This window comes from Melanostigma gelatinosum (assembly GCF_949748355.1).
Source record: "Melanostigma gelatinosum genome assembly, chromosome: 9".
In the NCBI taxonomy this organism is placed as follows: domain Eukaryota; kingdom Metazoa; phylum Chordata; class Actinopteri; order Perciformes; family Zoarcidae; genus Melanostigma; species Melanostigma gelatinosum.
This window is the reverse complement of record NC_136642.1, coordinates 18,399,676-18,422,053: the sequence shown is the minus strand read 5'-3', so window position 1 is coordinate 18,422,053 and position 22,378 is coordinate 18,399,676. Positions and strand designations below refer to the sequence as shown.

Genomic DNA, 22,378 nt, shown 5'->3' with positions numbered 1-22,378 from the left:
ATATGATCAAAGTTGCTGAAAGATTGCTGCATGTTTCAGCCACCTATAGGCTACTGCAAAGTAAGTATGTTTTTTCAAGTGAAGAGATCCCAAAGCTCGTGGATGTACAGTATGCCCTATTCATCACAATAAGGGCCACAGCTGGATATTTCTTCAATGTGTTTGTGTGTTGAATATCTCCAGAGGTTGGGCTTTCATATGCACAAATACAAAACGGAATGGACTTTATCGCTCTTGTCACATCACTTCAACTTCCAAGAAATACATTTCCAAGCAGAAATAGAAAACACAAACGATTGATCAGCGAACATTGTGAATTAAACACCAGGTTTTTGCTGTGCTAAATTGGCTACAGAGCTAATTTACCCATAAGCTAATTTAAGGATTGCGCTAATGCTCAAGTATCATCAAAACCGGGGTTAGATGCTTTTCAAGTGATGACATACTTGTGAAAATATTCAGAAGCAGAAAAGCTGTTTTCCCCTCTGTGGCTCTCTAGTGGCTGTGAAGCGGAATGGAAACCCTGACTATTCAAAGAAATGGCATCACACTTGACTAAGTGAGAGACTGACTATGTTTCAATGTTTAATTCAATTTCATCACAGGCAGAACATTTTTCCTCCCTCTGGTTTTCAACACCCTCTGCATGACTCTTTTAAAGCAATAAGAGAGGCCTTTCTAGATAATGGGGGCTACACACACAGTTCTCATATTATTAGTCACACATGCAGGTATTACTAAATTCACCCACTTATCTGCATGTTTGTTTCTCCTTCTCTTCAGCCCTCAATCGTTTTTCCCCTTTTTGCATTGCCCTACTGTCCTCTCTTTATTAGGGCAAGTTGAACATGACTTATTCCCTTCTCATGCCATCATTCTCTTTTTTTCACTCACACTGTCTCTACTGTGTGTATTAAAAGGACAGTAATTTATCACAGCGTCAGAGCATAGTGCAGTCAGTGCTGCACACAGGCTGCTTGTCTGCCAGCCGTCCAAAGCTATAGGATCAATCACCCGAGACACTGAAGCCATCAGAGAGGCTCGGACAGAGATAGAAGAGAGGGAGAGAAAGAAGGCTAGAGGGAGGGAGACAGGCTGGAGGTGGACATATAGAGAGATAGAACAACCCTGGGCGTATAAAACAAACGTAGGCTGAATGCAAAATGCGTCATGAGTGTCAATTCCCCCTGACTGTGATATAGATGCTGAGATCGACTAAACAACATTCTGCCGCGATTGTAATGTTTCACCTCTGTTTTGATCTTATTCTTCAGACGGACCACACAACCATAACTCATGAGTGTGGGCCTGATTCAACAGCTGAGTCGAAGTGGTTTCATTTCCTGTGGTTATTTGGTTGTTGTTACGTCCATATGGCTCGCTCCTGGACTTTTTTCAGCCAAAATCCCAAATGTGGCCTTTAGACTCTTTGAAAAGAATATGATGTTTCTTATCTTGTGGGAGTCAATCATAAACAGGCCTGAGATCCATTTTGGGTTTGAGATTACAATTTTGGTTTACTGGTAAAATGTCTGAGTGCCCACTGTGGGAAGCCAGTTGAGAAAAATACATTTTTGAAGAGCAATGCTGTGAAATGTGAAACACATGCTTATGAAGATAGAAAAAAAGAGACCAGCATCGAACCATGCCAAGGCACTGATATAACACATAAAACCCATGAACAAGGATTACACTCACACATAACAGGCACAATGCCTTCAAAACATACTGAGTTTGTACATCACACAAACATGCCTCAGCCTCGCCCTCTTCCTTTTCTCTCTCTCTCTCTCTCTCTCTCTCTCCTCCGTAGTACTCAATGCTGTAATCAAGGCTAATGGGACTCAGCTGTTGGTCAGTCTAATTGCCTGGAATGCAGACGGATGATCTGGGAGGCACGCACACACACACACAGTAAAGTTCCTGCTGTGTGTTAACAGAGTAAACGTGCAAAGCATGTGTGTACATGAATGCACGCAGGTGTTAAAGGTCAATAGAAGCTCATGCAAAGATTTCATTTTTTCTCCAAGTCAGGAATTCCCGTAATGAAGCGCCTGGCAGAGAAAAGCATTTTGCTAAATTTACGCAAAACCTCTCCGGCCTTTATTTCTCTGTTTTTTATTAACTGGATAATCTAGTTATTTTCAACCTGGGCCATATTTCCCCATCACTTTCATTCATGCTGTTTATTTCTAACCAAATTATTTGTATTATTAGACAAAGCCCAACCTCCACTAGAGAATTAACCTTAACCTTAACCTTACGAAGTACACTACAAAGGGATCAAGAACTTGTACCACTTTAAATCCAGATGGGCCCGATTGAAATGCTAGTCCAGAATAAACAACATTCAAAAGCAACACAGATGTCCTGTGTCTCAGGATAACAGTGCATCCCATCCCACAGGTCCAATTTGAAGAAAAGAAACAACATTGACTGGACTTGAAAGTTCATTCACATTTTTCCAAACAAATCACGTCTGATAAATGTGTCTCAGTGTCATTCGAGGTCTCGTCAGCCTGATGTCGTGTTGTCTCCTTGAAAAGAGAGCAGGCTTCAGGGAAACCCTCACTCTAAATGGTTAATGGAGTCCTGAACCAAGAAGGGGAGTTGTCTCTGACTCTGCAGATACACACCCCGATGATGCTTTTGAGAGAGAGTTGTGTGCGAGTGTGTGTGAGTCTGCATTTGAAGCTGCATCATCCCTGTGAGGCCTGTTCCGTGGGAAGGAGTCATTAATGACAGCAGCTACACATACACACAGGCCTACAAACAGCCATAAAATGGGTTGAGATAATCAAGGCAGGAGCAAGGTAGGAGGAAGAGAAGCGTGAACGAATGGAAATTAAATAGATAAGAAAAGGAAGTGAGGAAGAGAAGGGAATGATAAACAGAACTGAAAAATTGATTTGTCAAATGTAACTACATACAGTTGTCGCCGATATAGTTTTACTCTTCCCGAGTTAAAAGCAACTGTATGCTGTATACAATACAAAATATTATAATACTGTAATACTGTAATAAGGTTAGATTTAGTTGTAATTGAAGTAGATCAAAGGGGACCTGAGAAAATTAAAAGTCTTGAGAATTGTTTAAAAGTGGACAGTGATTTGGTTAAGAAGGGAGTTCATCATTTGGTGAAGTGAGTTGAAGGATTGATTGATTGATTGATTGATTGACGCATAAGAATCTCAGGATCTGCTGCAGCTACTAACTAACATCTTACAGTGTCTTGACCATGCATTCAATGCCTTAAATATCCACCAAACTGATTTGAACAAGTATTGATGTTACGTGAAGAGACCTAAGAATCTGTATAATATGTTCATGTCTCTTGGAATTATTTAAAAGTCGAGCAGCACGATTGCAAAAGTGCAAACAAAGTGAAATAAAAAGCCAAATGTTTTCACAAGAAAGGTTCAAGTCAAATGTTTTCCAGAGGATAAACAACCATATTGTGTGTTACATTGACTAATTGACCAGGTTTTAGGTCCATACAAAGTGGTGTATCATCATCAGAGAAATACAAAATGGATCGTGTGTCTTTCAGTCTTTCATGAGGCCCAGTGGCAGCAGAGATATAGAGAATAAAAGAAGACCAAAATTGATTCCTGGGTCAATGTATTTGAATGGAAAAATCAAAACAGATTTGAACTGAAGTATTGCCAACTGATTTCTGTGTCCGTTTTGTTAAATGGTCCTTCTTATTCTCTCTGATACAAACAGACGATTAAAACAAATCACGTGGTTTTTACTTGATTCAATAATGTCGACATCCTACTTTTTGTTTGGAGCAACAATAATTGACTCAAGCGTGACTTTGGATAGCTGTCCTTTTCATCAACAGTCCGATAGCTTCTTGCTAAAGTCGTCATTTTGCACGGTGATGGTTGTTCTGCTTTATCGGACAGTATCTTGAAGAAAGTGACAGGAAATGGGGGGTGGGGAGAAGTGGTCAGCTGGTCAAGAGAGAGACTCAAACCCTGCAATCCTGTGTGCACCATCTGCAACCTACTCCATGACCCACACTTCCTACTATAACAGTTTAAAAGCAAGTTAAGCTCTGGCCCTAAAACGACTCACATACTACGTCCTCTGTTTCCCCTTTTCTCTCTTCTCCTTTCACCGAATTGCTCCTTGATTGCCTGTCTGTATCCGAGCATTTCATTAGAAAAATGCAATAAACCAGAAGGCCTGCTGGATTATCATTGAGGAAGCACTTTCTCGGATAAGAAAAGAGAAAATTAGTAATGAAAGTTTTTCGACAAACTTATTGAATGAAAGTGTTTTTTTCTTCTCTCTCTGGCGTCTTCCCCCCCCTGCTAATGGCATGAGGCTTGTCCTCAGACAAATTATTGGGAAATGAAGTTAAGAGTCACAGCCAGAGAGAAAACAAATTAAAGGGAAACTGCAAAATTTAAAAAAAGTTCTCGTTAAGTGCAGGGGAGGAGTACTTTGTGCTCTCGGCACTGCAGTGATTAGAACACAAAGCGCTGGCTCAGACACAAGAATCACATTGGCTCAGAGAGAAGAAAGAGCCATGTGAGTCTGACCAAAGTTGGTGTTCCCATTGTGTCATGTTACATGCATGCATGGCAAAATAATTGCGGGGAAATGCGATTTAAAAAAAGTATATTTTCAGATTCAAATTCCATCCCAGTCTTGGTGATGACTGAAGAAAGACAACCATGCATCTGTTGTTTCCTGCATTTGAACATTTGTGGAAAACAATTGCAAACGCTACAGTCTAAATGAAGGGCTTTAAGGCAAAGGTTACGCACTTATTCACCTTAATTGCGCTGCAGTAAATGTCTAAAAATGAGACTGTCATATCATCCAAGGGCATATAACACTTGCAGCACTTATAAAAGCTACACAAGCGCTGGTTGACTTGCTGTATTTTGGGGAGTTAAGCTGTCCATGTCCACCCACACCTGCTAGCCTCGGCAATAAAGTCCTGGAGGAGAGAAATACTGGTTTACACTTCAATAAAATATCTTTTTCATCAACTGTGATGTTCTCACTACATCTGTCACGTTGCAGTTCAGCCAGACAGGTCAAGTGTGTGTGTGTGTGTGCGGGTGAATACGTGTGAATTTATTTGTTTGTTGATAAAATGTCCAGGGTGCAATCAAAATAAAGATAATTATAATAATAAAGGTTATTTTGCCTGCACGCATTTTCCTAGTGACTGTTGGGCTTCACATCAGAGAACTTCACAGCTCAAATATGCATCACTCATTTGTTATTCAAACATCCCACATGGCTATTGAAGGTGCTAAATTCAAAATTCAGGTAATTTCTATTGCCTCCACACGGCCCTGAACATGGAATGAGTGAATGTCATAGAGGGAAGCTTTAAAGTTATATTTACCTTTAATAGCATTGTTCATGTCCTCCCTGTTTCTGTCTTCACCGTTTTAAACACTTCCTCTCCGGGGATTTGTTCGACTTAACAATGTATCGATTTAACATCGGCAGCCACATGTGTACCTGGTTGATTTTCACACAGTGTAATATGAGTGACTGAGCAGCAAAGTCAGGGTTAGTGGATGCTCTGCCTCCATGCAAAAAAGTGTGCACGTTGTGTGTTTTTGCACTCTACACCTGACACTATTTCAGCCTGATCGATGCCTTTGTCCCACAGACCCAAAAGCTCTAAAAGCCGTGGCCTGTTGCCATGGTTATCTCTATTTGAAACCGGAGGGATTAACCTCCGGGGGGATATAACAACTGGTGAGAAGAATATGACGATAGGCAAGGCAAGGCAAGGCAAGTTTATTTGTATAGCACATTTCAACAACAAGGTAATTCAAAGTGCTTCACATAAAACCATTAAAAGCATCAAAACACAAGGCAAAAGAAAAGGAGATTTAAAAACAATGAAGAACATTCATTAAAACATTAAAAAACAGTGCAAGAAATAAAATGCAGTAGTAAAATGCAGAAATGCAGGAAATTGATTAATATATGAATTGAATGTGGTTCAATTAAAGGCAGCAGCAAACAGAAAAGTCTTCAATCTTGATTTAAATGAGCTGAGGGTCTCAGCAGACCTGCAGCTTTCTGGGACTTTGTTCCAGATATGTGGAGCAGAAAAACTGAACGCTGCTTCTCCATGTTTAGTTCTGACTGGAACAGAAAGTAGACCGGTCCCAGACGACCTGAGGGGTCGGGATGGTTCATAAGGTAGCAGCAGATCAGAGATGTATTTTGGCCCTAAACCATTCAGTGCTTTGTAAACCAACAGCAGGATTTTAAAGTCAATTCTTTGTTGGACAGGAAGCCAGTGCAAAGACCTCAGAACTGGAATGATGTGATCCACCCTCCTGGTCTTAGTGAGGACTCGAGCTGCAGCGTTCTGAATCAGCTGCAGCTTTCTGACGGACTTTTTACAGAGACCTGTAAACACACCGTTACAGTAGTCCAGTCTGCTGAAGATAAATGCGTGGACAAGTTTTTCCAAATCCTGTTGAGACATAAGTCCTCTCATCCTTGATATATTCTTCAGGTGATAGTAGGCTGATTTTGTAATTGTCTTGATATGGCTGTTCAGGTTGAGGTCTGAATCCATAACTACACCTAGATTTCTGGCTTGGTTTGTGGGTTTTAACATCAGTGACTGAAGCTGAGCGGTGATTTTCAATTGTTCATCCTTGGTACCAAAAACAATTACTTCTGTTTTATCTTTGTTTAATTGAAGAAAATTCTGGCACATCCAGTTGTTGATTTGTTCAATGCAGTTACCCAGCCCTTGTATGGGATTGTAAGTAGATAAAGTAGATAAAGTCTAGAAGTAGATAAAGCCGGACCGACTACATTATGAGGAGGGAGATAAACAATAGATCCATCGATGGACAGAAATATAGAGACAGAGATAATATAGGGGCTTAAAGTAAAGGAAAGGCAAGGGTTGGAGAGGTTAACAGGTAGTGCACAAACATAATTTCTCAAAGATATACATCCACAGTACTTCAGCAATATCAAAAACAGCTAAACACAAAAACAGTTATGTGACTCAACAGCGTTGCCAACTTTATTCCTTTCTTAAATTGTGCTTTGGTTTGGATCGGCTTGCTTTGCTTTGGCCGTACAGAAATCACTGGCCTGGATTTCAAAACTAAATATTGGGATTCGCTCAGTGAGATGTTGATTTTCCATTGGCTGCCGTTATGCTGAATGGTGAATGATATCTACAGAGTGAATATTCACAGCCCCTCTCCAGTGATGAACTAAGATCCCAGGCTTCAAAATAAACCTCTCGACTGTGTTCATTCATTCATTCATTCATATGAAAAACTAAAAATAAATGTAGCCACTGGATCAGACTCTAAGTTTGGCAAAGGATCCTTCATCAAACGTGTGTGAGTTTGAACCCGATCCCTTCTGGTTGAAGAACAGTCTCTGTGCTACAGACGACACATTCAAAGCAACATGGAGCAATATGTAGGGGAATTCATTTAATATGCTGGCAGAGAATAAAAGCGTGTAAACTGTACCAGCTTTTCAACAGAAGGTGGCTTTTTGAAGATACAAGTTCTTTGCCGTATACGCAGGCTCTCTGTAGATGAGCTGTGTGTGTTGCTGTGTAGCTCAGATGTGAGAGCAGAGATTTTCCCGCCATCTTTAAATGTTGGGAGAAGGGCACCGTGGGGCCAACTGACAGCTTGGCGGACCAAGGTTATTTACTTTTAGAAAGGGAAAACCAGCCTGAGTCAGCAAATACTAAAGGGCAGCCACACACACTCACTCCTACACACTCATGCAAAGACACATGCACATGCACAGACATCGGCATCAAACTGTTTCATCTCCGGTAAGTGCTCACACACACACACACACACTGCCAAGAGGTTAAGTAGGCCCATTTCTGTAACACCATTGAGAAAACAGCAACCTAATTACCATCATATCCTCCAGCAAGGACACGTCATGATAGCACACTCACGTTCATCTTTTCATTTCACCTGTACAAACCACATCCGCCCCTCTTACGAAGCCATTAGGCTCTAACAAGGGTTCTTAACACCAACCAAATTGAGCAACTTTAGTGTCCTCCTTAGACAAAGCCTCGTTAAAGCTCCGTCATACGAGCACCCGGGACAAACTGGCCGGTGCTCTATTTCGGCTCCCAGCAGTGCCATAACCCCATAACCCCAAATTTACCAATATAATATCTGATAAAACAAGAACCCATCACAAACCAGTCAACATATTAATAATGACCTTATCCCCAACACACACGCTTGTACATTCACTCCCACAGGCATACACACACACACACACACACACACACACACACACACACACACACACACACACACACACACACACACACACACACACACACACACACACACACACACACACACACACACACACACCCACACACAGAATAGAAGAAATTACTTATGATTTACTGTAATAGCGTGCAAGCATAGACCCAAGCACCTCTATATTTAACATTCATAAGAGCAGCCAGGAATTTTTATCCACTCGGTGGACCATGGCTGCTAATGTCCAATTTGCCCTCTGTAGTCAGAATGTGAATGTTCCTGAAAATGGTCTGCCGGTGGCAGTCAATTGGTTCTTCTAAGCTCAAGTCACAATCTATTATTTTAATTTTTAGCTGTAAAATGAAGGTAAACCTGCAAAAGTGCATATTGTACAGATTTATCACTGTATTTATTTTTTAAAAGCAGTCTTAGTTTTTAACTGCACAATAAGCTGGATTCTCACAATGTCACAAGATCTCACATCATACGAAAATCCATCAGTCTTCAAGTGATGCGTTTGTTTCAGTAAGCCAGAACACGGACCAATCAGTGTCAGTCAAATAAATTGACATTAAATGTATCACTTTGAGTGTTATCGTGAATGTATTTCTGTACACCTGAGCCTGGAAAAGTCGTAACAAGGTTTCCGTAGGTGAACCTGCGAAAGGATCATTACCGAAGATGGAGCCGGTCCGCGGGGACTGAGCAAAACATACCCCATACCCCCCAAAAAAAAAAAACAGCGTCAGTGTTCCCAGTCACAGAAATTCATCCCGCAGCACCAGTTCTGCTTACCAAAACTGGCCCACTGGTACTCTTGTGCTAAAGAGACTTTACTGTAGGGGGCTCAATGAAATCACTTCAGTAGTGGCTAAGAACAATGTTCTGCAACGTGATGATTGAGTTCTTTTGATTTATAAGTCTGAATGGTTGATATTTCTACAATTCCTTGTGGAACAAGGGAAGTTTAACTGATCCAAGAATTATCAATCAGAATATAGTCCTTTGGATAGTATTTTAAAGCCTTTATAATGAATGGCTTAACACGCTATTACTTTGTTCAGAGCAAGCTGGTACAATCCGAACTCCGATCTATCTGAATGAATTTAAAAGATCAGTTCACCCTTACTGTGCACAGATTTCATTCGAATTTATAATTTAGAAAATAGTGTATATGTGTACAATTTTTGTAAGATCATGGGAGACTTGCAGGATCACATATCACATGGAAATCCATCTTGTCAGGCATCAAATAATGCATATGTGTCCGGCTAGCGAGAGCACGGACCAATAACCGTCCTGTGGGGAGCTACGGAGATGGTTTAGACGACACATCTGACAACAATCACGACTAAGAGGTTAGCAGCGGATGCTACAATAGCATTAGTTACATACAGCTGGAGAGTACTTCTTCACTGAAAGAAGAGCAAAGATCGGCAATGGCGGCTTTTCTCTTTGGAAGACCTTTGCCTGTTAGTGCCACAGTTTTCTCTGGAACCACGGATCCTTTACTGCTGAATTATAAAGTGCTGCTCATATCTTGAATGTTAAGCTACAGAGACGTACTTCAGAGACATACACATGCAAATCTTTCATTGCAGGCGTCTCACTCAACCATCATCATGATTCCTGGAGCATCCCCGTTTAGATCGACAAGACAACTGACCCTGAGGAACTCAGCGGAGAAACTTCTCAAGAGGAAGAAGTGGAATGGGGATGTGTGATTGAAAGAAAATGAAAGAGAAGAAAACAAAGAAAAAAGAAAGACAATTGAAGAGGCAGAGTAGACAGGCTGATAGGCACGGCAAGAGGAAAGGGCCTCATTGGTTTTCAGTGGGCATGTGCAGACTCTAACGTACTAAAAGGTTACAGCATTTGATTTGTGATATTCTACTCTGAGAGCTCTCTCTCTCTGTCTGGAGGAGCAGTTTGGCTACTGCTGTCCACAAAGTTTGATCGATGGCTGAATTATGCCATCGGATTTTGAATCTAGCCGACTCTGCTGTCTGCCCAATGATGAACAACAAGCATGCCTGGCCACTAATAACAATGAGAGATGTGGGCACCAGACAGCCAATCAGAAAATAGACTTCATATCGTGTCCCCATAGACTAGGGACATTTCAGTCAGCCGCTCCTACTACCATTTATATACTTCATTCATATGTATTCCACAGTGTGTGTGAGGAATACACTCTTTTCCTCATCAACCCCCCTCGTTTCTTCGAGCCTTTTATTTCCTTCCTTTACTTCCTCCTTGTACTTGATCACTCTGGATTCCTCCCTCTCAGAGTTCAAGCTGCCCACTCCATATTCACTCCATCTCTCTCCATCCTCCCTCAGTACAGTTTGGGCTTCCCACACCCTCCCTCCATCAATCTCTATGCACCCACCCTCGCTCCAACAGCCCACTCAAAGGCTAATTCCACAGAGGGAAATAATGTGAGGAGAGGCGTTTTATAGTGTTTTCCAGTTATCTCCGTCCTTATAGAGCTGTTCTCTACCCAGCTCCATCAAACCAAGCACCACCCCCACTCTCCAGCTGCCTACTCTATTCCTCCTCTGTTCGTAGCAATATTTCCCTTATTGCTCTTTGTTTTCCATCCCCTCTAGGGTAATGCTGGAGTGATACTGAATATGAAGGGTTTCAAGCCTAAATGCGGCATTCACCAGTTGAAAAAAGAAAACACCTCATTTTAACATAACAATGCCCCATAGAAGCTCGTTATCTAATTTTCTTCTAAAATGATAGCACAATGCTATCGTTGTAGCCTACTGCTTTGTGTTGTGGAAATATGAAGCTATGGAAATGTAATGCTTTCATCCACTTCCAAATTAGAGACTACATTTGTTTCGGAATCTACCCTTAACTTATTCTGGGTGTATTTGTGCTCGTGTTGGGAAAAACTTGGGTTTGAATCCATTTCACACACTATGTTGTATTGCTATTAGCATACTAATTCGGCATGGGGGAGACATTTTTTCCATGGCCTCTTATGTATTTTGTTTATGTTCATATACGTTGAGAAAACATGACTACATGAACAACATTATATTTAGTCTTATAATTAACTGTGTTGACTTTGCAGTGTGGACTTATATTATACTTGTACATGACCTCATCATGGCCCTGATGCTGATTTTCTGCTGTCGTACTTTTTCTATGCCGGAGTCTGGACCATATTACCATACTCGCTCTAAAAAAAGAGAAGGTTCTTCATAAAGCAGCGGAGATCCTTAAAAGTCTAAAAACATTACGTTTTCAAAGCTTTTCCCTCAAATACAAAATGTAGCTTTGGAGCTCTTGGGACGATTCCTTACAGAGTGCAGTCATCACCACTTAACCACCACCCAGATTTATTTTTGCTCCGTTTCTGCTCTCAGGCCTGATGCAGAGAAGAGCAGAATTCAGTGTGTTAATTGCTGCTGTCCATAGAGACATTGGCACATTATGAGGTGTAAAAAAAATGAATCATCTGACTTAAATTAACAACCCGGGACCTCTTCATATAAAACAATGTCTGTTTTGTTGATCTCTGCAGGTTGTAGTCAGCACCTTTCTAAAAACAAAACCACCCTTTGGTACACAGGACGTGGTACATTTGAACATTTCCAGCCGCCGTAAACTTTTGATTGAATTTAACAGACGGGGAACTCAAAGAGAACTCAAAGAACGTGTCTCAGTAAAACGATCTTTGGGAAAATTGCACACACATGGAAGAAAGATGTTGTCAAACGACATAAAACAGATGAAGCAGATTGCATACATCCCAATTTAACTGTATTCATGATGTCCTCTGTGACATTATTCCTGTCTGGCTACCCTAAGTTTGTCTGTCAACCTTTTTGCTTCTGACAGCTCTGGCAAACTGCATCTCAGAAAAGGCACAACTCCTGCCTTAAGTACTACAATTATCATTTTTAATAACCACACTGCATGAAGTATTTATGAGTTGGGAACTTTTGGATGGCTTTTGGCAGAATATTTCTGAATTTGGCTAAATACATTTCTGAAGGGCTCCATTTCAAATGAACTTATTACGTCTCTTTCTGTGCTGAAGAGTCCAAGCAGCCTATCATTATGTATGCAAGGTAACATAAAGTACTATAAAAAGCAGCAACACAAGCACTTAGTTAAAGCAATCACACAATAGTTGTTCTTTCACGTGCCTGTTTCCTATTGTCTTCACTTCAATGATGCAGTGTCTCATCCTGCAGTGATACATCATTTTTCAGAAGCAGAATTGAACTAGCCTTTAATTCTGTGCTAGGAATCTGAAATGTGTATGTTATTAAACAAGAGGCCCACTGGTAGCTAACAACTGCTAATTATACTCAAGGCATAAATGTTCTTGAGTTTGTACTCCTCGTGTTTACACAGTTTGGTCACACCCTATTAAGTATGTTAGGCTAATCACTCAGACTTAAATTGTGGCTGCAGCATTATATCCCTGATTTTTGTCCGCATGCCATCCCTTGTAATGGTATGGTACACAAGTTAATGCAGCAAAATCAAGAAACTGTTAAGTGTCACCAGAAATTATAGTGATTACTGTTATGATGAGAAATGTATTTTTTTTCATTAGCAATGCCACAGAGGCACATTAATCACCCACACACCCTTATTCATCTTCATTTTCCATCTCCCTGCCTCTCACACTCTCTCTTCCTCCCATCACATCCATCTCTTCCTTTTCTTTTCTCACTCATCCACTTAACTGCTCCATCTCTCTCCCTCCTCCACACACACTGACATAAAAAAGCCACCTGCACACACAGACATACACACAACCCAGGGCTGGTAATGCAGGGTTAATAAGATTGGAGAGCAGCTGATGGTTGTGCGCATTCAGGCCAGATTACATTTAATTCGATTGGGTTTCACTTACGAGGCTCCCTCCCACCCTTCTCTTCTCTCTTCCTTTCTTTCCTCCTTCTCCCCATTGTCGTCCTCCTGCTTTTGTTGGACCAGAGGTGGTCCGGCCTCACAAAAAGACAGAGGTTCACACAGAGGGGTACAGCATGTGCAGGCACACTCATTCATTTTTTTTTACGTTGGAGTTTGCTGTGAATACACATGCATGCACACGTCCTTGGCCACTCCGCTGTCCTCCACGCCACAAACTGAATGTGATTCATTTTCTGTCTTTTACAATGTCAACTCTGCCTTGAACCAGACACAAGGATGGAGCACATGGGGAAGAAAAGAAACATTTTAATTAATCAAATATCTTATCTAGGATTACATAATAGATTTCATATCTATTTAAAAATGTGTTACAAAATGTGACAGCACAGCTGAGTGCATCCACGACCCTCAGCCGCTACTCTGCGCCCAGAGACACATACAATAAAGACAAGATGACGATAAAGAGGTTTTTATTGTCATTGTAGTGATACAACGACATTTGGTTTGGTATTATATATGCACGCTGTTGTTGTTTTGGATGGTGTGCTTGGCTAACCGCTAACAGCTAACAGAACTACCAGTGCAAACACTGCTGTACTTCGCCGCTGCCAAGCGGCTATAGACAGCTTGGTGAGTTTACCTTTTTGTTTTAGCACAAGTGTATTATACAACGACTTGGAGCACAATGCTTGAATAACGTTACATCGACGTTTGTTTTTGAGTCTCAACAAAGTCAGTTTGACGACGTTTTACAGCACTGGTTGTATTCATTCAATCACACAATACAGAAATGGTCATTGCAGATTTGTGCTGCACTGAGTGCACCTTTTAAAGGAGGCTACATTTCTGCTGTGTTTGTTTTGACCAGTGCCATCTGTGTGTTATTCATGAGGTAATGTGTGAGTGCTGAGTTTTACCATCACCATATCTCGACCCATGGAAGTGAGACAGTCCACGCCATGATAGACATTCTCCCATGTATACAGTAGGATGAACACTGCTGAGAAGCCCAAAAATAACATTATATGGGAACTTTAGCCAGCTAACAAGCTAGGCTTACTGCCTGAGTGCAAGCTGGTTTGTCTAGTTTGCTACCTTCTATTCTCGAAGTGGAATACAAATAAGTACTATGGGTCATGCGAAATGTTTCAAAAGGAAATAATTCAAAGGCAATGGTGTGTGATGTTTAAAAATGGGGGGGTGGGGGGGATTTGCATCAACATTTGTGCACTATGGAGTGGTCTCGTGTGACGTCACAGTTTAGCTGTCGGCCATGTTGGAGTACACACAAAGCCACTGGCATGCACGGCTGAGTCGCATAACCTATCGGTGGTAAACTTTTGTGCTGTCTTTGGTTGTGGCAGCAGAGCTGATAGAGACAAGAAATCATTCTTTCGTTTGCCAGCGGTCATTACACATCAAGGAAATGACACGAAGGAGCTATCCAAGCGACGTCGCGAGAAATGGCTGTCACGCATCTCTCGAGATATAACGGAATGGAATTTGGCGTACACTCGAGTATGTGCGGATCACTTTATAAGTGGTCAGTGATTTTATTTGCAAATTCGTTTGTGAACAGTATTTAATAAAGGAAATATAAATTAAACTTTTACATGAGAAGGTTACCGAAGCTTCATCGGCCCGTGACAGCAGTCGGTACCAGAGACGTGTCGAGCGCGTACAACAGGCAAAACACAGAGATGCAGCCTCAGCATTGCTTGATATGAGTTTAACGTCGGATCATATATATATATATATATATATATATATATATATATATATATATATATATATATATACATATATATATATATATATATATATATATATATATATATACATATATATATATGTATATATATATATATATATATGTATATATATATATATATATATATATATATATATATATATATATATATATATATATATATATATATATATATATATATATATATGTATATATATATATATATATATATACATATATATATATATACATATATATATATATACATATATATATATATACATATATATATATATATATATATATATACATATATATATATATACATATATATATACGTATATATATATATATATATATATATATGTATATATATATATATGTATATATATATATATATATATATATATATACATATATATATATATACATATATATATATATGTATATATACATATATATATATATACATATATATATATATGTATATATATATATATATATATATGTATATATATATATATATGTATATATATATATATATATATATATATATATATATATATATATATATATATATATATATGTGTGTGGGGGGGGGTGACGTTAGGAGTTAGTTTAAAGTGAATTCCTGCACACAATGACATGCACGTACAATGTAAACAAACACACGTGTCTGTTTGCGCTGAGTAAACATAGAATATTGCTAAATATCGGACCAGATCTGTATATATTTACCCTCCCAATGACGATATGAGAATTCTCGACGACCGTTGCTTTGACGTCTCGGACCCATCCACTGACAAACTGATTATAAGCGTCGAGCCCTTTGTAGCACTCCAACTCGTCTTTCGTGTAAGGACTGGGGGTGTTCACGAGATACGTGTAGATGTTGGCGTAGTTTACCGATGGAAGATAAGTAGGATCGGCACTGAAACGATCTGCACTCATCGTATAGGGATCCAAGTTACCAATAACCTTCAATTTGGCCAGGTAGCGAACCTTTGATGCACTATCCAGTGATTCAAAGTATGGTATTTTCGCCGCACTTCCTTGTTTACGCGCCGCCATGTAGGATCTGTATGTACTCCAACATGGCCGACCGACCTCGTAACTAAGGAGATCGTGACGTCGGTGAGACCACTCCATACAGTATGGCATTCTCCACTTAGAAGCACACAACAGAAGTTAATAGGCCTACTGCATGTCCAACGCCGGCTGTTTCCACAAACATGTCCAAAAACAAATTCATCCTCTTTTTCGAAAAATGTTAAAATGATCCCCATAGTTGTGGTAGTTTATACTTCCTTACCCAAAAAAGAGAAAATTCCAGTTCGCCTTGAATATTGTTCAACTGTCCAGAGACAAGCTTGCAGTGTAAACAACATTGGCAGTGGTAGATCTAAGCAACACGTCTCCCCTGCCCCTGTGTACTCTCGTAATGTACATGCTTTAGTCGGTTAAGATGGATAGGACGATCATTTTGAAATTCACAACAGATGATAAAACCAGACAATTATCACAGCCACACTTTTACAGTTGGTCTTCCTATTTTCAGATGCTGTATGTCTGTCACAGAGTTTGCTTTCTAAAGCGGAGCGCCACCACATTCCACGTTATATATGCTGGCTGCTGAAAGGATAGTGTAGTATATCTGGCTGCTGAAAGGCACGAAGAGGGAAAGAGAGCAAGATGAAACACGCAAAGTAAAACAAAAACAACTGAACAAACAGGGGTGAAAGATGAGGGAAAGTAAAAAAAAAAAGAAGGTAAAATAGAAGGTGCACAGTTTGAAGAAAGAAGGAGACACGAGAGTGACAAACAAGCAGAAAGGTGAGAAAGAAAGCGATGCCCACGTTGTCCTGTCTATGTGTTTTGTCTCCTCTCATCTTTTCACATGTCAGTCGGCTCTGTTGTCTCCCTCGTCCCATCACTAACCTCAGCTGTCAGACAAATACACACACACAGAATATACAGGCATATACAGGCAGATGCAAGCTAGTACACACACACTGAATACATCAGACAACCATTTCAAGAGAACATCAGGCATCTGGCTTTTATCAGACACGCACGCAAGACAGAGGAAAGACAATGAGCAAGAAAGAAAGCACACAACTGGACCAACCAAAGGGTTTAATCAGGGCTGATACATGACAGGCATGCAACAAAGTTTACTTTATGTGTGTGTGTGTGTGTGTGTGTCCTCTCTCTCTTTCTCATCACACCGAGCCTTCCTCTCTCGACCCACACAGACCCCCCTCCTCTTTCTCTCTCTATCCTTCACGATCTGTCCTCACTCAACCCTGCAACTAATGACTCTGGAGGAGGCATTGCAGCACCTGCTGCAGACAAACACAAGAGGAGGGGGTGGGACCAAAAAAAAAGAGAGGCGAGGGGTGTGTGTGTGTGGGGGGGGGGGGGGGGGGGGGGTCAAATGAAGAGAACAAACTAGGCCAAAAAAGAGGGAAAGAAATAGAGAGGGGGAAAGAAAGGTGGGCGGTGCCAAGGACGAAGTGGAGGGGAGAAGAAAAAAAGAAAAGGGAGAAAAGGGAGGGAGGTGTGAAGTGTCACTGCCAGTGGTACCATCTCTCTAATTAGCATAGTGACCTTGGTCCTCTGTAACTGTTATTGTACACACACACACACACACACACCTACACACACACAGTGCTCATATCCGTAGCCGAGTGTTTTTTTGTTTTGTTTGCATGGTAGAAGTAGCACCTGATATGAATTAATACACAATCATTTAACAATGCTACATGCTGTTAGCTGGTAGCACCAGTCTTTTGTGATGACAAGATTTCATAAATACTTCACACGCACAGGCGCTAAAACAGACCAGTAGTTGTTTTCCGTTAAGTCCAGCATGTACCGGTAATTGGTTTATATCAAAGCAGGATTCATGGACACAAGGAAAAGCATGAAGAATGGAATAGAAAGTAATATAAAAACATTTAAAACAGACACACACTCATGACATATGTGTTCTAAGTAATTGAGGAAGTTTAAGATCTTGCCAGTGTGACATTCCATTTTTTGTCATGTTCAAATTGTATCCATATCGATTTTAGAAAAAGAAAACATGATCTGAGTTTTTTTTGTGTGTGAAATGAATCCAAACCACATCTAGAGGTTGTTTGAATTGCGTCTCCAATCGTACGGAGACTTGTCAGCGCAACTGTTTCTCATGCTTTCGAGTTAAAAAGCTGCGTCACCAGTGTTGCTACGTAGTCACTGACGCCTTTGTCATTACCACAGCAAACCAATGCAGAGAGGCTGGTGAAGTCTGGACACACTAATCCCATCTTGTCACTGGCAAATAACATGATGGACAGGTTGTCTTAATGGTCTGATTGGAGAAACAAATCGGATATCCCTGCAGTCTGAATGTAACCTTGGAATATGAGAACATTTAACTAACATTTTGACATTTAGCTTCTTAGTTAAAAGAGGTTTCACCGTAAAGATACAGATCCAAGCAGGGAAAGTGAGAACGAGGCAGGGAGAGAGAAAAAAGTAGCTGTGAGTGAGCAGGCAAGAGAGAGGGGGAGTGTACAGCTGTAGCAGTAATCATCTCTCAGGTCAACAGTAATTACCAAGAAGGCTGAGGAAGTGACACACACACACACACACACAGTTTCATCTCTCTGCACATCTAGGGTTGCTGTATTTTCCTAATCTTGTTTATTTCACACCCAAAACATACAACTGTCACAAAGAAGATGTCAGTGCGATCTGCAGGGTTTAATGGATAAAAGTTTCACAATTATATTTACACCAGACAGTCTAATCTTGCTTCATCTGTGCTATAATTAATTCATGGGTAATGTCAGGAAGGTACTATAATCATGGTTAACTTTGAGGCTGGCAGTTGGGTTTTCAGACCTGTGAAATATACTGCATGCTTCGCACTCTCCTATTGGTAATCCAAGCAATTTTTAAGGTACTGCACCCCCCACATCCCTTACACGATGAGCAACACATCAGGAAAGCGCCCGTTTGGCTTTGGCCACATGATGCAGACTACCGTAGGTGTTATCCCTGGGTACACCACTTTGTAGCCCTGGTGTCTTCAAATGACTTTCCATCCGATACTCCAGAGCTCCGAAGCGTTGTGGAAGGAATCCTCTGGTTCTGCAAAAGCTGAACAGAACTTGCCGCTACCAATGTGTTTATAATTAAATTGTTACAAGTGCACAAACTTGTAACACACACACACACACTTCAAAACTCATTCTGGCACGGCGGGCAGTTGCCTCCAATCAGTGTTCACTTGAAGTAAAATCTTCATGCTTAATGAGCTCTTCCAGTCAAATAATTTAGGCTTGTATGATTTTAACTTAAATTGGGCAGAGAAGAAGACGTATGCTCTACTCATTGAACAGTGCCAGGCCTCAGTTTAGTCTGCACTCCAAGGATCAAGGATGTCTGCGTGAAGCAGTGGCCCTGCAACTATACGTTTGGGCCCAGGGTTCACTGTTCGTTGGTGACCATTGGAATGTTCTCCTCCTTTGAAGCCCAAATGATAACCCCCTGGTTTTACTCATCACGCCTCTGGTCCTCTCTTGACACCCGTCACTTGGTTAAATATTCTTGTATGGTAGATTTGATTATTCTAAATCATTCACTTATGTCAGCGGTTCCCAAACTGTTTAGGCCGCGCACCCCCTTCTACATCCCGACTGGGTTTGCGCACCCCCCCCCCCTTAATAAAAAAAAAAAAAAAGAAGCAACAGAGCCTTTTAAGCCTTCATAGCCGCATAAGAATCGGACCAATGAGAGAACAGTTTGCTCGCGCGTGGCATTTGTTTACAAGATTTAGTCCGCTGTTAAATGTTGCAGTGTGAACACAAACCGAACAAAGGAGCAACTGCAACAAAGCAAACGAACTGAAGGTGTGAAAACGCCCTGAAACACTGCAACAAAGTTTCAATATCTTTCAGTGACACAAGGCGTCACTTTTAAAGAGCAATACGGATGCGAGGACACACGCACAGGCTCAGAGGCAGATTATCACATTTAATTTACAATTAATGACCGACTAATGAAGCCAGGATGTCTTCGGACAAAGCATCGATGCGGCGACACAGTGTTGTTGGACACCGGGATCATGTCCAACTTGTTTGCTTCTTTCTCCCCAATCATACATTCCACCATCTCTCTGGCAGCTGGCAAGCTCACGTCTTCAGTGATTGTGTGCGGTAGCCCCTTTCTCGCTATTCTGTAACCAGATATGAAGCCCGTAGTGCGTCATTTATAGACCAACACATGAATGAGACTGCAGTTGTTTTTGGCTGTTTTGTAACTCCTCCAATTTGGATATAAACAATGTAAGGGGCTTTTGACTTGCACTGGCATGCTTGGTGTTCAGGTGGCGACGTAAATAAGAGCTTCAGACTGTTAGCCAGAACCTCACTGCACACCACGCACTGTGGCTTTGGGGAATCTGCGTTGCCAATCCAAGTGAAGCCCAGACACACATACTTTTCATCATATTTCCTCTTTTTTTTCCCAGTCTGATGCTCACTCTCGTTTCCTCTTTTTCACCTTGACTCCGCGATGGGCCGATGTGCTCCCCATTTGTCTGTGCTGCACCTCTCCGTTCCCCTCGCCTCCGATTCCTCTCTCTCTCTCTGTCCCTCTCCTCTTTTACGACTGATAGCTTCAGATGTCCCACCTGACAGTTTTTAAATTAAAATTACATTTTTTTTTTATATTTAATATTATTACACCATCAGACCGCCATTACACTTTTCCTCTCGCGCACCCCCTAGAGGCAGCTCGCGCACCCCCAGGGGTGTGCGCACCCCACTTTGGGAATCCCTGACTTATGTAACTTGTGTTTTCTAATGAATTTGAACTTAATGATGTCAATGATTTCCGCTCCAACACCTTTTAACACTGACTCAAGAGAATAGTGCCCCCTTTTTGAGCGCTGTGAAATGAAATGGTGTTAACTCTGCTATGTGGATAAATTATCATTTAATCTACTATTTCCACCTGATAGAGCTTTGATTCAGTTACAATGTTCAGATTAAGGATGTGACAACTGATTCTATTTCACAGATTTCCAACAGATGTTTACTTGAAAACATGGATACAACTACTTCTGCTGTAACTGCTATTATGCACAAATGTATTCATTATTTTGTCAATAAAATTAAGGATAGACTCTCCCGTAAAACATGTGCACCTCAACAGCGTCTTGTCTTTTTCTATTTTTCTATTTTGTACAAAAGAACAAAAGTAAAAACAACTTTCACTAGTGCCTAATAATATTGCATTCCATCAAATCCATAACTAAAAGAAAAACCATTCACACCATTCAAACACAGTTTTACAAGGCAATAAAACTGTTGCTCCTACATGTGTTAACCTTTGTATTTCTCTCTCTCTCTATATATATATATATATATATATATATATATGATGCCTTTTTATGTGAGTGTGAGCTATGTGAGTTCAGGTCTTTGATACAGTCGAGCTCTATCTCCAAACCTTTCTTCAAACCTCCCCTCTCCAAAAAGCAATCAATATTCACATTTCTTAGATGTCTCATCTCTCTTTCACAAAACCTAATCCTATTTTTCTCTCTACCTACTGCCACTGCTGTCTTGTGGAGGAAAAGCTTTTAACTATCTTGCAGATTAGAACAAAGAAGAAAAGTTTCTGTCCCAGCTAACCTACAAAACCTCAGCGTTACGCTGAGAAGGATGTGGGTAATGGCATGCCATGAGTTTTCACTACGATCTGATTAATTGGTACTGAATGAGTTGAAACCAGACTTTGTCAAATCCCAATTAAGCTGCTCATCTTACAAAATGTTAGAGGCTCGAGCTGGAAATCCAACAGCAGTGTTTTTGAGACCTTCTCCAGCAACCTGATTCAGGAAAGTTAGCCGGGACATCAGCAGCTCTGCTCATAATTAGTTCATGAAACAGTAAGAAGTGTGTGTAATTTCACTTGGAATTGACTCTTTGCACTCAATTCCATCCCTCAGGGAAACTGAATCTCCAAGGAGTCGAGGGTTCTCCTCTCTTTAATAACAGCTAAACACATCAACACTGCTCATCCAAATGAGCCCTCAAGCCGTTAGGAACAAAATAAGAGATGGAAGTCTAATGAAAAGAGGTTTAATAGAAGAGCGAGGCAAAGGTGGCTCAGAGGCTTGCTGCTGTTTAATTCAATGGGATGCTGTTGGTGCCCGAAGACTGGCCCATTTTAATTGCACTCCTCTCTCGTTTATAAAAGGAAGTACGCAGCGATACAGCTTTAATGAATCGGAAAGCAAGGCAAGCTATTCAGTGTCTTTTTTTCTCACACACATTGAAGGATAATGGGATTGTGCTGGTAAGGCCCACATGTTTTGGCACAGCTTTGCTGCATAGGCTACTACTGCCAGCTACACGCTCACACACACACACACACACACACACAC

The 22,378-nt window shown here is 40.8% G+C and overlaps 1 protein-coding gene across 5 annotated transcripts in view; it reads right to left on the bottom strand.

Annotated features, from left to right (window-relative positions):
* The window catches only part of LOC306781860 (RNA-binding motif, single-stranded-interacting protein 3-like), a 110,647-nt gene that overhangs the window by 36,515 nt on the left and 51,754 nt on the right, over positions 1–22,378 (bottom strand). The gene's annotated exons all lie outside the window — the stretch shown is intronic.